The sequence below is a fragment of the Bos javanicus genome, chromosome 16, assembly GCF_032452875.1.
Source record: "Bos javanicus breed banteng chromosome 16, ARS-OSU_banteng_1.0, whole genome shotgun sequence".
Taxonomy (NCBI): domain Eukaryota; kingdom Metazoa; phylum Chordata; class Mammalia; order Artiodactyla; family Bovidae; genus Bos; species Bos javanicus.
Window position 1 is genome coordinate 29,180,343 of NC_083883.1, and position 11,573 is coordinate 29,191,915.

Genomic DNA, 11,573 nt, shown 5'->3' on the forward strand with positions numbered 1-11,573 from the left:
AATGTTAGAAATTCTGGATACACTTAGTTAATAATTAATGACCTCCCTGAGCTCCCTCTACTGGCTCTGCCTCAACCAGCTGTGGCAGGGGAGAATTCTGCTTCTTTCTTCCAAGAAGAGGTCAATTTATAATCCTCAAACCAAGAGGATGGAGCAGAAGATGTTTAAAAAGTAGCTAGAAATGGATGGGCTGCCAGGGGCACTTTCAAGACAGAAGTCTGGATTGTCTGTGCCATTCTTGGCATGGGTAGGTGGTGCACAGTCTAGGAACCCTTCTAGAGCCTTGTCGCTATGGACAGATGAAACCGAAAGCAAAGGGGCTGGAAAGTTTTCAACTTGTTACGCACTAGAGTTCAGAGAGAATAAAAAAATATCTGACTCCCTTTGTTGCCTGTTTGAAGTTTCTAAATAGGAAGAACAAAACAGGCTTAAATCACATGAGAATCACTCCAGCATGACCAGGGCCTGAAGATTCCATCTTGGTCCCAAGGTGGAGGAAAGGGCGCTCTGTCAAGATGCTCTTGGGGACTTCTCTGATGGTCCAGTGGTTAAGAACCCGCCTGCCAGTGCAGGGAACATGGGTTCGATCTCTGGTCTGGGAAAACTCCACTTGCCTCGGGGCAAGCTGTAGGTGTGCGCCACAACTACTAAAGCCCGTGCTCCCTAGAGCCTGTGCCCCACAGCAAGAGAAGTCACTGCAGTGAGAAGCCCGTGCACCGCAACTAGAGAAGGCACTGCAGTGAGAAGCCCGTGCACCGCAACTAGAGAAGGCACTGCAGTGAGAAGTCCATGCACTGCAACTAGAGAACGGCCCCCTCTCGCTGCACTAGAGAAAGCCCTCTTGCAGCCATGAAAGCTCAGTGTAGCCAAAAATTAACTGAGTAAATAAATAATAAAATGTTTTTTTTTAAAAGATATTTGGGGAAGCACTGCAGACAGTCCCCGGCCTAGACTGGCCAGAGCCCTTGGAGGGCTGTCAAGTATAGATGGAGGGCTGTCAGGTGTAAATGGAGGGCTGTCAGGTGGAGATGGAGGGTTGTCAGGTGGAGATGTGACCCAGCGCAGCCAGCAGAAGGGCTTGTCTTAGCTGCTGCTGCTGCTAAGTCACTTCTGTCGTGCCCGACTCTGTGTGACCCCTGGTGGGACGGCAGCCCACCAGGCTCCCCTGTCCCTGGGATTCTCCAGGCAAGAACACTGGAGTGGGTTGCCATTTCCTTCTCCAATGCATGAAAGTGAAAAAGTGAAAGTGAAGTCGCTCAGTCGTGTCTGACTCTTAGCGACCCCATGGACTACAGCCCACCAGGCTCCTCCATCCATGGGATTTTCCAGGCAAGAGTACTGGCGTGGGGTGCCATTGCCTTCTCCGCTTGTCTTAGCTAACAAAGACTTAATGCTACATGTCCTTCACTCATAACTGGTTCCATCACATGTCACTCAGCATGATGTGTTTGCTGACTTCTCACTCCAAACTGAGGATGGGCACTGTTTCATCATCTTAGTAGTCTTTGTGTCCTAGCCATGGTACAGGTCCATGGTTTTTTGAATGGATAAACAAAAGATGAAAACACACACACACACGTGGAACAAAAACGGGCAGGAAAGAATGAGAAGACCAGAGAAAGAGAATGTGCCACTACATTTTCTCTGTGGTTGCTATAGTGACATGGTCCTACCAGCTCAGAGAGTTTCCAGACCCTCGGGGTCTGCCCAAGTCACGGTCCAGTGGTGCTGCCCCTTAGCATTCGGTGCCCTTACTGCATGAGGGGAGGAAGGTGACAGAATGCTAGCTGAGGGCAAGGTCACCCACACATGTGTTCAGCAGTGGGGGTGGGGGTTGTATATCCAGGCATGATTAATTTAAAGGACATACAGGAGGCAAGAAAAGAATAAGGAAATGTGTGGAGTTAGGTCAGTGCTTGGACCCACCCTCTGTCCTGCACACAGAAATGCAGCAGCTCACCACAGGCCAGCCAATGTCTGGGACTACAAAGATACGTACGAGATCTACCTAACACTCATTAAAACTCTGCTAGGTGCCAGCATCTTGTGTGCACATAGCTCTATTAATCCTTCCAAAAATCCTGTGAAGGGGGAAATGGTATACCCATATTGCAGGTGAAGAAACTGGAAAAGGGGTTCTCTGGCTTGCCAGGTTGACACAGGGAGTAAGTGGCACAGCTGGGAAGAGAGACAAAGGCTGCCTAACTTGGAGCCCATGGTGACTTATGAGGGGCCAAGAGAGGCCAGCCAAGAGCGGCTGAAATCCCAACTGGTCTCCAGAGATTCGGGACAGGAAACAAGATGTCCTTGGTGGTAAGTCTGTTCCACCCCTTAAAACCAGTAATTATATACCCAGTGAGGGTGGTGGCTTGATGTGTGGGTGTTGGCTCATGAACTGTAGGCTCCAGGAAAGCTAGGACTTGTCATGTGATCTCGTTATCTGCCCTGTTTGCTGGCAACTGGAGCTGTGCATGGGCTTCCTTGGTGGCTCAGTGATAAAGAATCCACCTGCCAATGCAGGAAAGTTAGGTCTGATCCCTGAGATGGGAAGAGCCCCTGGAGAAGGAAATGGCAACCCACTCCAGTACTGTTGCCAGGGAAATCCCATAGACAGAGGAGTCTGGAGGTCTACAGTCCATGGGGCTCCAAAGAGTAAGACACAACTTAGCAGCTAAACAACAAAAAGGGCTGTGCACAGTGCGCTGAACACACCCAATCAGTTGCCTGCTGTTTGGCACAGCTGTCTTTTCAGGCTGTGCTCTCTGTAACAACAAACACCCAGCCCCCTGCAGGGCTATTTGATGTCACAAAATCCAGCCTTCAAACTCTCCTTGTCTGCTCCTATCAGAAGTTCCTTCTCTTACAGCTCCCCTGGGAGCCTCAGCTACACCCCCAGGAGAAAAAAAGAAATGCAAGAGATAGAAAATCAACATCTTTATGCCTAAGCATAGAGTTAATCCATATTGCATTCCTAAAGTCTGGAGTTTGTGAGACTGGTTGGGATTTGTTACATAACTAATTGCAGTTTGTTCTGAAGTTAAGGCAATCCTGAGTCGGTGCCCAGGCTGGAGTGTCTGCCTCACAGAGTCGCCTGGCTATTGTTCCGGGCTTGCTTTTGACTTCACATTCTGGAGTAAAAGGTCGTTGCAGACCCAACACGTGAGCAGGAAGTGGGCAGGGCTTGCTGCCCTGCCTGGTGGTTCAGGAAAGAAGAAACAGAGAAGTCATAACCTCTGCGGTTTGGAGTGTGTTGCAACATGAAAATCCGGAAGTTTGTCTTAGAGGAGGCTGATGGGTCGAAGTTGGCAGCAAAGTGGAGCCTTTACCGTCGGCACCTTAGGAGTGGAGCCAGCCTTTATCCTCCCAAGAAGCACCCAGGTCCTGGCAGCTGGTAAAACCATAAACCTTTGCAAAGAGTCACCGAAATGTAACCCTGTCCTCAGAACAGCATAGTTGGAAGAGTGTTTACAAGAATGCAATTTGATTTTTTTTTTAATAGTTTGCTTTTCTGTAAAAACTAAGTTCTCCCTATGGTTTGACTTGAATGAAAAGCACATGGAGCAGTGGTTATAGGAATGGAGGAAACATGGGTACCCCAGCCCCTCCCCACGTGCATTTCAGGGACAACCTGCCTGTTTAAGCCTGTGGATCTGCTTGATCTTGAAAACCTGTCAGGTAATCTCACAGATGGTCGAAATTGCCACCTAGATCCGTGCCAACCCAAATGCTTAAAAAGTACTGCTTACCGGCTAGCCAGGAAAACTTTGTTGCTGGAAAATTGCTTGAGAAGAGACCACAGAGTTTCAGTGAGGACATGCCAATTAAGGATAAAAATACTGAAGTTTGATGGAATGGAACATCATGATGGAGCCACAAGAGTTATACTCTATGACAGTCACATCGAAGGCATTCTGAGGACACAGGCAGGGTGAACCTCACTGGCTTCCAAAATCTCAGGGACCATCAAGAGGGAGAGAGAACAGCCTCCCTTGGGCCCTCTGCCTGCCCCCCGCAGCACCTGGCTCAGCAGGTAAATGAGACTAGACAATGGAGACTGGGAGTGGTTCTACCACGCTTGTTTGAGGAAACATCTGAGTATCATCTGTTAACTGAGTTGCTCCCAAGTTTCTCATCATACACTTTTAACTAGTTTCCAAGCGCACCCCCAAGGCCGACTATGATGCTGATGGTTCCCAGTGAGAAGCTCTCACAGGCTGGGGTCCGTGGAGGGCTGGCAGAGGCTGTGTCACCTGTCCAGACTTCTATCCCCCAGGTGAACAGCAGAGTCACTTTGATCTTAATTAGCATTTGGGATATTAATATAAACACCCGACTCCCAGGACAGGGAGTCAGCCAGCTCAGGGAAAACCCCAGGAGGTGGAGTTCTCAGGGATTGGGAGTGGGCTAGCCTCTGAAGGCCACACAGAGTTCTTCAGTGAGCCAGGGTCACAGCTCATGTCTGCCCGGCCGCCCCAGATGTTTCCCGGAAGCCCCCCTCCTGGTTTTGGCCTGCCTGGCTCTGTTTGGTTTCTGAAAACAAAGAGAAGAGGTTGGGGGGGGGCGCGGGGGGGCAGGCCTGAGACACGCAGGAAAGCCATTGATGGCTAGGTTAGCACATGTCAAAACACATCAGCCCCAGAGCTCCAGGAAGACAGTGCCATTTTGTATGGAGTGGAGAGAATATTCTGATTCACGGGGAGGGCACTATGTCTTCAGAGACCCTAGTTCCCAACCTTTAGTTCCCATGAGTTTCCCAACTCATGTCTTAGCATGAGTGCTCAAACACTTCAGTCATGTTTGACTCTGTGTGACCCTATGGACTGTAGCCTGCCAGGCTCCTCTGTCCTCTCCAGGGATGAGTACTGGAGTGGGTTGCCATGCCCTCCTCCAAAGGGTCTTTCCAACCCAGGGATTGAAACCGCGTCTCTTAAGTCTCCTGCATTGGCACGTGGGTTCTTTACCACTAGCGCCACCTGGGAAGCCCTCCCAACCTTTGGCTTATGGCCAAAGGGACTTCTTGGGGGCGGGGAGGTTTGGATGCAAGGGAACTGGTGAGCAAGGGGGCATTTGCCTCAGGGGCCCTTGCTCTTCCCCTGGGAGCCCCTCTTTTGGGCCTAGGCTCCTGTCTGGACAGACACCGGGTCTGTCACAGCCACAGGCCCTGGTTGCTCTGTGCTTCCCTTGGAAATGCCTCCTGCCAAGTTGTTCCTGGAGCAGTTGGGAAACGCCCCTTCCCATGGGCAGCACTCATCCTATAATTAAAAGGTTGCTTTTCAAAGACACTTGTAATGATCCAAAATGTTGCCAGAAAGAAAATGATATAGTTGGCACCCCTGCGGCACTGCATGGGGGCCCATCTGCACAGTGCCTGGCATGGTGGTCAGCCCACAACAAAGGGTACCCACCCCAGGACGTGGAGAAGGGGCTCGGGGGTCTTGCAGAGACTCATTAAGGACAACACCCAATTCGAGGCCCAGCAGCAGGGCGATGGGAGAGGAAGTGGGGCCCAGAGGGGGACGTCCGAGTCTGACTCAGCGAGCAGTGGGAGGGCATCCTGCAAGCAGCCCCCTGAATGGAGGGGCCGGAACAGAACTTGGAAGGATTCCTACTGGGCTTGGTGTTTAGAACAGGGAGAGGCCCCTTTCCTCTCTCCGCCCTCTCTGCTTTTCCTTCATTCCTCATCACCCCATTTCCACACCACCTCCACTGAGTCTCCTCCGTGTTTGCGTGCTAAGTTGCTTCAATAGTGTCCAACTCCTTGTGACCCCATGGACTCCTCTGTCCGTGGGATTCTCCAGGCAAGAATACTGGAGTGGGATGCCATTTCCTCCAGGGGGACCCTAATCCCTGCCCTCCCAGGACCCAGGGTCTTCCTAGGGCTGTGGGGCATCTCCACTGCCCCTCCCTTGTCTGCTGCCCTCTGGTCTGGCCCTGACCTCCCTCCTCAGATTAGCGGCTGGTCTGGACCTGAGCACACACCAGGGTGAAGCGACAGGCAGTCACAACTGGCCAGTCTGTCCTTTCCTTTCTTATCCAAGGATTCGAAACAGTACCCACAATAATGGGGCTTTGACCCAGTATTCAAAACATCACCAGGACTTCCTTGGTGGTCTAGTGGCTAAGATTCCTTATTCCCAATGCACCGCCTTCTACTCCTCCATCTTCGACTTTATTGCTTTTTTATTTTTTGATAGGGAGGGAAAACACTCTACTTTTTCAATACAATTAAAGAGCCACCTGTAGGCCACCTCCAGGGCTGGGCTCACCAGCTCACAGGATGAGGAAGAATCCACCCTTGTCCCCTGCGGAATCTGCCCTCTCGAGTGAGGTCAGGAGGCGAGAGGGAAGGTGGGGTGCAAGTGCCCTACCGCTGAGCATGTACAGCTCAGGGCACAGCATACCCATCTCACCTGGACCTGTCTCCATCCTGCCTTGGCCCACAGAGGACTCTAGGGGAGGAGGAGCCTGCGGGAATCCCTGCACGGCTGCTTCCCAAGCTAGAGCACCGAGCTCTGTGAGCAGGTGACTTGCGACTCTCTACCTGCCCCCTGCCTTTCCAGGAATCTTGTTACCCTTCTGGGGCCTTACATCCAGGTCCTTTGTTGTCTATAGTCTCAAGGTAGAGTATCCTTCACAATTTACAGATGAGGACAGTCAGATTCACAGAGGTGGAGTGGTGTGCCCAAGTTCACGCAGTTGGAAGGCTGCAGAGCCAGGACGCAGCCCTCCTGCCTCCAGCGAGCCTGGCCTCCCGGTTATGCAGTGCTGTCCCCGCCACAGGGAGAGGACTCGTGGGCTGGGGACACGCCAGTGGGGTGACAAGGGCAGGTGGTATTCGAGGTGGGCCTTGAGGGATTGGCAGGATTTCAGGAGGGGTAGAAAAGGCGGAAAGAGAGCAGAGGGCACAGAGAGAGGGAGTCAGGGAGGCAGGGAGTGCAAGCCAGGCGCCAGGGAAGGCTGATGGCCTAGGAGGAGCCCCAGGCATCTTAGGAGGCAGTCCCAGCATGTGACCCGCCAGCCCACCCCCTCCCGAGGCAGGACAAGCTGCTGATCCTTATTCTCATTCCTCACCATTATCCACTGCAACTCCAGCTTTACCAGTGGTAGCAGCCAAAGCCTTGTGCTTTATATCAGGTGAAGGTCACAGTGGCCCATGTAACCTCACTCTGCAACATCGCTAATGGGCAGAGGCCCTCTCTGAACTGTCTGTACAATAAGGACTTTTGCAGCAAATTGCAAAAAGAAAAAATGTGGCTTACCTACACACACACACACACACACACACACACAAAAGGAAATTACTTTATTGGTCCCTACCAGGGAAGGGTGGAGCTTTCCTGGTAGCTCAGACTGTTAAAGAATCTGCCTGCAATGCAGGAGACCAGGGTTCAATCCCTGGGTCAGGAAAATCTCCTGGAGAAGGAAATGGCTACCCACTCCAGTACACTTGCCTGGAAAAATCCCATGGATGGAGGAGCCTGCTAGGCTACAGTCTATGGGGTCTCCAAGAGTTGGACATAATTGAGTGACTTCACTTTCTTTCAGGTAGCCTGGTCCTCTGTCTTATGCTGGACTTCCCAGGTGGTGCTAGTGGTAAAGGAGCCGCCTGCCAATGCAGGAGAACTGAAAGATGAAGGTTCGATCCCTGATTGGGAAGATCCCCTGGAAGAGGGCAACCCACTCCAGTATCCTTGCCTAAGGAATCCCATGGACAGAGGAGCCTGGAACGTGGAGGGTCACAAAGAGTCAAACACAACTGAAGCAACTTAAAAGCAGCAGCAGCTGTCCTGTGCAAATTCGAGAAAAAAATTAAACAAAATGAAGAACATTCCCAGAAGATGCAGCCCCCCATCAGGGTACAAGGTCTGAAGCAGGACCCACACAGGCTGGATGTCTATACCACCACATCTCACCCGGGAGCCCTCAGACAGGGCACAACCTACACAGTTGTCTGTGGCACCTCTGGCAGATTATAGGGAGGGGACAGTCCCCAACCCAAGCATACCAGCACCCAGAGGGAAGGCAGAGAGAGGAGGCTGATCCCTCTGGCAGCCCCTCCCCCAGATAAGAAACTCTGCTGATGGAGAGAAATGCTCTCTCCGTGTTGAGAAAACTAATCATCAGGGTTGGTTTTGTTTGTTTGTTTGTTTGTTGCAGAAACTCAACAGCAGGTGAATAAATGACCTCTCTATTTTCATTGCACTCTGTAGCTTACAGTGAGAGGTCACCCACGTTTCTCCTTTGATCTTCTCAAAAAAAAAAAAAAAGACCTGCCCCACCGGTAAAGGGGCAGATATTTCTCACTTCCTTTTTACAAATAAGGAAGCTGAGATCTAAGGGGCTGGTTTGCTTATCCTGTCTCACAGCTAGCAAGAGGCAGAGCCAGAACTAGAGCCAGGCTTGTTGAAATCTAATCCCAGGCTCTTTCATACTTTTATACTCCGTGTTCAAACATCTAACCTGTCAGGAAATCCTGGTAGCTTTACCTCCGAAATGCTGCACACCAGAATCTGACCACTGATACCCTCCCTGCTGCCATCTCTTGCCTGAATTATTGTAACAGCCTCCTAACTGGTACCCTGCATCTGCCTTTGCCCATAGGCTGCTTTCTACACAGCCACCAACTGATTTTCTCTTCTTGAAACTTGAGGTCTTGTCAGTGATCTGTTTTAAACCTTCCGGTGGCTTCCCTTCTTTCACAGTGATACACAAAGCCACCCCCACACCCTCCACTGGCCTCATCCCCTGCCACACGCCCCAGGCTCACTTGGCTCCAGCCACCCTGGCCTCCTCGCTGTTGGCTTCCATCTCAGGGCCTTTGTACATGCTACCTTTTCTGCTAGAACATTCGCCAGCACAGCGTCCTTCTCTCCTTCAGGTCTTGCCCCAGTGTCCTCTTCCCAGTGAGGTCTCTTTGGACCACTCTGTTGAAAATGACAGTCCCCCAGCACCACACATTTCCTTTCCTTTTCTCCAGAGCCCTTTCTCCTGGTGTCACTCCTTTTACATTCATCAGCTTTTCTGGGCTAGAACTGCTCCTGCAAGGCGGGGAGTTTGTCTGCTTTCCTAGCCCTAGAGCAAGGGTATGGCGCATAACAGGTGCCCCCCAAATGCTGAACAGACTGCCCTGGGGTGGCAAGGGGGTGCAACTTGCTGCCCTTTCTTCACAAGGACAGACACAGTGGTGGTGTAACAAGATGGCCTTTGAACAGCAGGTGCAGAGAGAGCACAGTCTCCCTTCCTGGAGTAGTGCCCCTTTGCAGCCAGTCCCCTGCCTCTTAGCTACGCCAGCGTTGAGGAAGTTAACCTGGTGAATTTCTGGAGATCCGCATCTGACAGACTCCTTTGTTAAGGCAGAACAGTATGTTTTTGGAACTTTTGTTTAAATTTTTTTTTTTTAAGTTTCTAAGAACTGTGCCTGTCAGAAATGTTCAAACTCCCTTTACTTGGTCCCCACCTATCGGAGATGTTCTGGAGAGAAGAGAAGACGAAAAAAAAAAAGAGAGAGAGAGATCAGCAAAGGAAACAAGAGCAGCTCAGATGGAGTGTAAACAGATCTCTTAGTCTTCTTTGAATGGCACCTCTTGGGGATGGGGGCAGTGCTGGGCCTGGCGCTAGAATTGCAGCCGCCACTAGGAAGCCCTGGAGCTGATACCTCTCGGCATCAAGAGTCCAGATCCTGTGCTGACACTCTTTTAGCATCCATGCACTGCCGGGGCTCCCCTCTGCCTGGATTCCAGGAGAACAGGGGCTTTCAGGTGCCAGAAGGTGGAAAGTAGAGCAGTGGAATGAGACAATAAAATCCAGTATTTGTCCTCAGGGACAAACTGGATTCAACTCCCTCACCTGAAGTTCATGATCTAGGAGTGGGGGAGGTGTGCTCCTCCAGAGGGTAACTGGGGTCCTCCTTCCAGGGGAAGGATGAAGGGAAGGATGGAAAAAACCAGAAGCTGGTGGAGAGGCAGATGCCTGACAGGATGATCACCGGCGGTGGCGGACGCCAGAGGAGCCAGGCTGCAAGCTGAGGTGGGGTGACAAGGCTGCCTCCCCATCGGCTCAGCCCCGGGGATCCCCACTGACCGGAACCCATGAGGCCTCTCCTTTCTTAGTCAATTCAGTAGAAACATGCTTCTTACGCTCATGTACACAGAAGCATTATTCCCAACAGCTCAAAGCTGGAGACAACCAGTGTCCCTGGAAGGATGGATGGAAGTACAAAAACTGTCTATACGTACAATGGAATAGGATTCAGCCTTAAAAAGGAAGGAGCTTCTGACACATGCTTCAGCATGCATGGACCTTGAGGACATCAGGCCAGGCAAAATAAGCCAGACACATAGGGACAACGCCTGTGTGATTCCACTTACACGAGGTACCCAGTCAAGTTCATAGAGTCAGAAGGCAGAATGCTGGTTGCCAGAGGCCTGGGGAGGGGAAGGGGAGTTGTTTAGAGAGGATGCACTTTCAGTTTGAGATGAAATGTGTGATGATGGTGATGATGGTTACACAACAATGTCAATATGCTTAATGCCATTGAACTGTACACTTAAAATGGTAAATTTTATTTGTTTTACCACAATTAAAAAATGGAAAACAATTTCACAGGATATATGTCTGGCTTCATTTCCCCTGCAGAATCTATTGGCCCAAACATCGTTATTTATTTCAGGGAGGACTATAACACAGTGGGCAAGAACATTGGTTTCAGAGACGTGTTTCCTGTATTGAGATTCCCGGATCCTCACCCGGCAGGTATGTGACCTTGGAAAAGTCCACGCCTCATTTCCTCATCTGTGAGATGGGGATAATGATAGCGCTTACCTCATATGGCTTGTTATAAAGATTAAAATGGGTGATGCACTAAGCTCTTGGCACAGCTCCTGACGTATAGCAAATCCCCCAAACAAAGGTTCACTCTCATTAACCACTATATACTGTGCACAAAAGAACACAGGACTTCATAGGAAAAGAAGTTACCCCAACCTGCCCCACATTTAGAAATGTCCCACACAGTCTAAAGTTTGGACCAAACAAAACACCCACCAGAAATCAGCAGCGCTTCATCACACACAGGGGTGTTTCTTTACTTTAACAGATGTTGGGAGTCAGAGTCAATAACTAGATTTGGCAGCAGTTGATGGAGCTGTCAGTTGAATCAACATGTATTTACTTAAGATACTTCCCTGGCAGCCCAGTGCTTAAGACTCCATGCTTCAATGCAGGGTGCATGGGTTCGATCCCTAGTCAGGGAACTAAGATCCCACATGCCATGCAGTGTGGTCATAAATTAGAAAAAAAAAATATATATATATATATATATACTGAGAACTTGTTTGGGAGATTGGAAACACAGATGGGAACAAACAGAGCACCTCTACCCTCAGGGAATGTGTGTTCTAGTGAAACAGTGAATGACGGCCCTTCCTCTTGGTGAGCCCTAATAAAACAAAGTTGCATCATGAAGACATCTACAAGCAGGAGACCATAAAAGGAACACAACTAAAATAAAAGTAGTCCTTCTTGGCAGAGGAAGTGACAAGTCAGCTTAGGACACCCTTATGTGCTGACTACGC

The 11,573-nt window shown here is 50.4% G+C and overlaps 1 long non-coding RNA gene across 1 annotated transcript; it reads left to right on the top strand.

Moving 5' to 3' along the window:
- Positions 1-2,323: 2,323 nt before the first annotated feature.
- Positions 2,324-10,605, top strand: LOC133227634 (uncharacterized). Its single transcript, XR_009729895.1, has 2 exons — positions 2,324-4,030; positions 7,546-10,605. It is a non-coding gene; the product is annotated as an uncharacterized LOC133227634 (long non-coding RNA).
- The last annotated feature ends 968 nt before the right edge of the window (positions 10,606-11,573 follow it).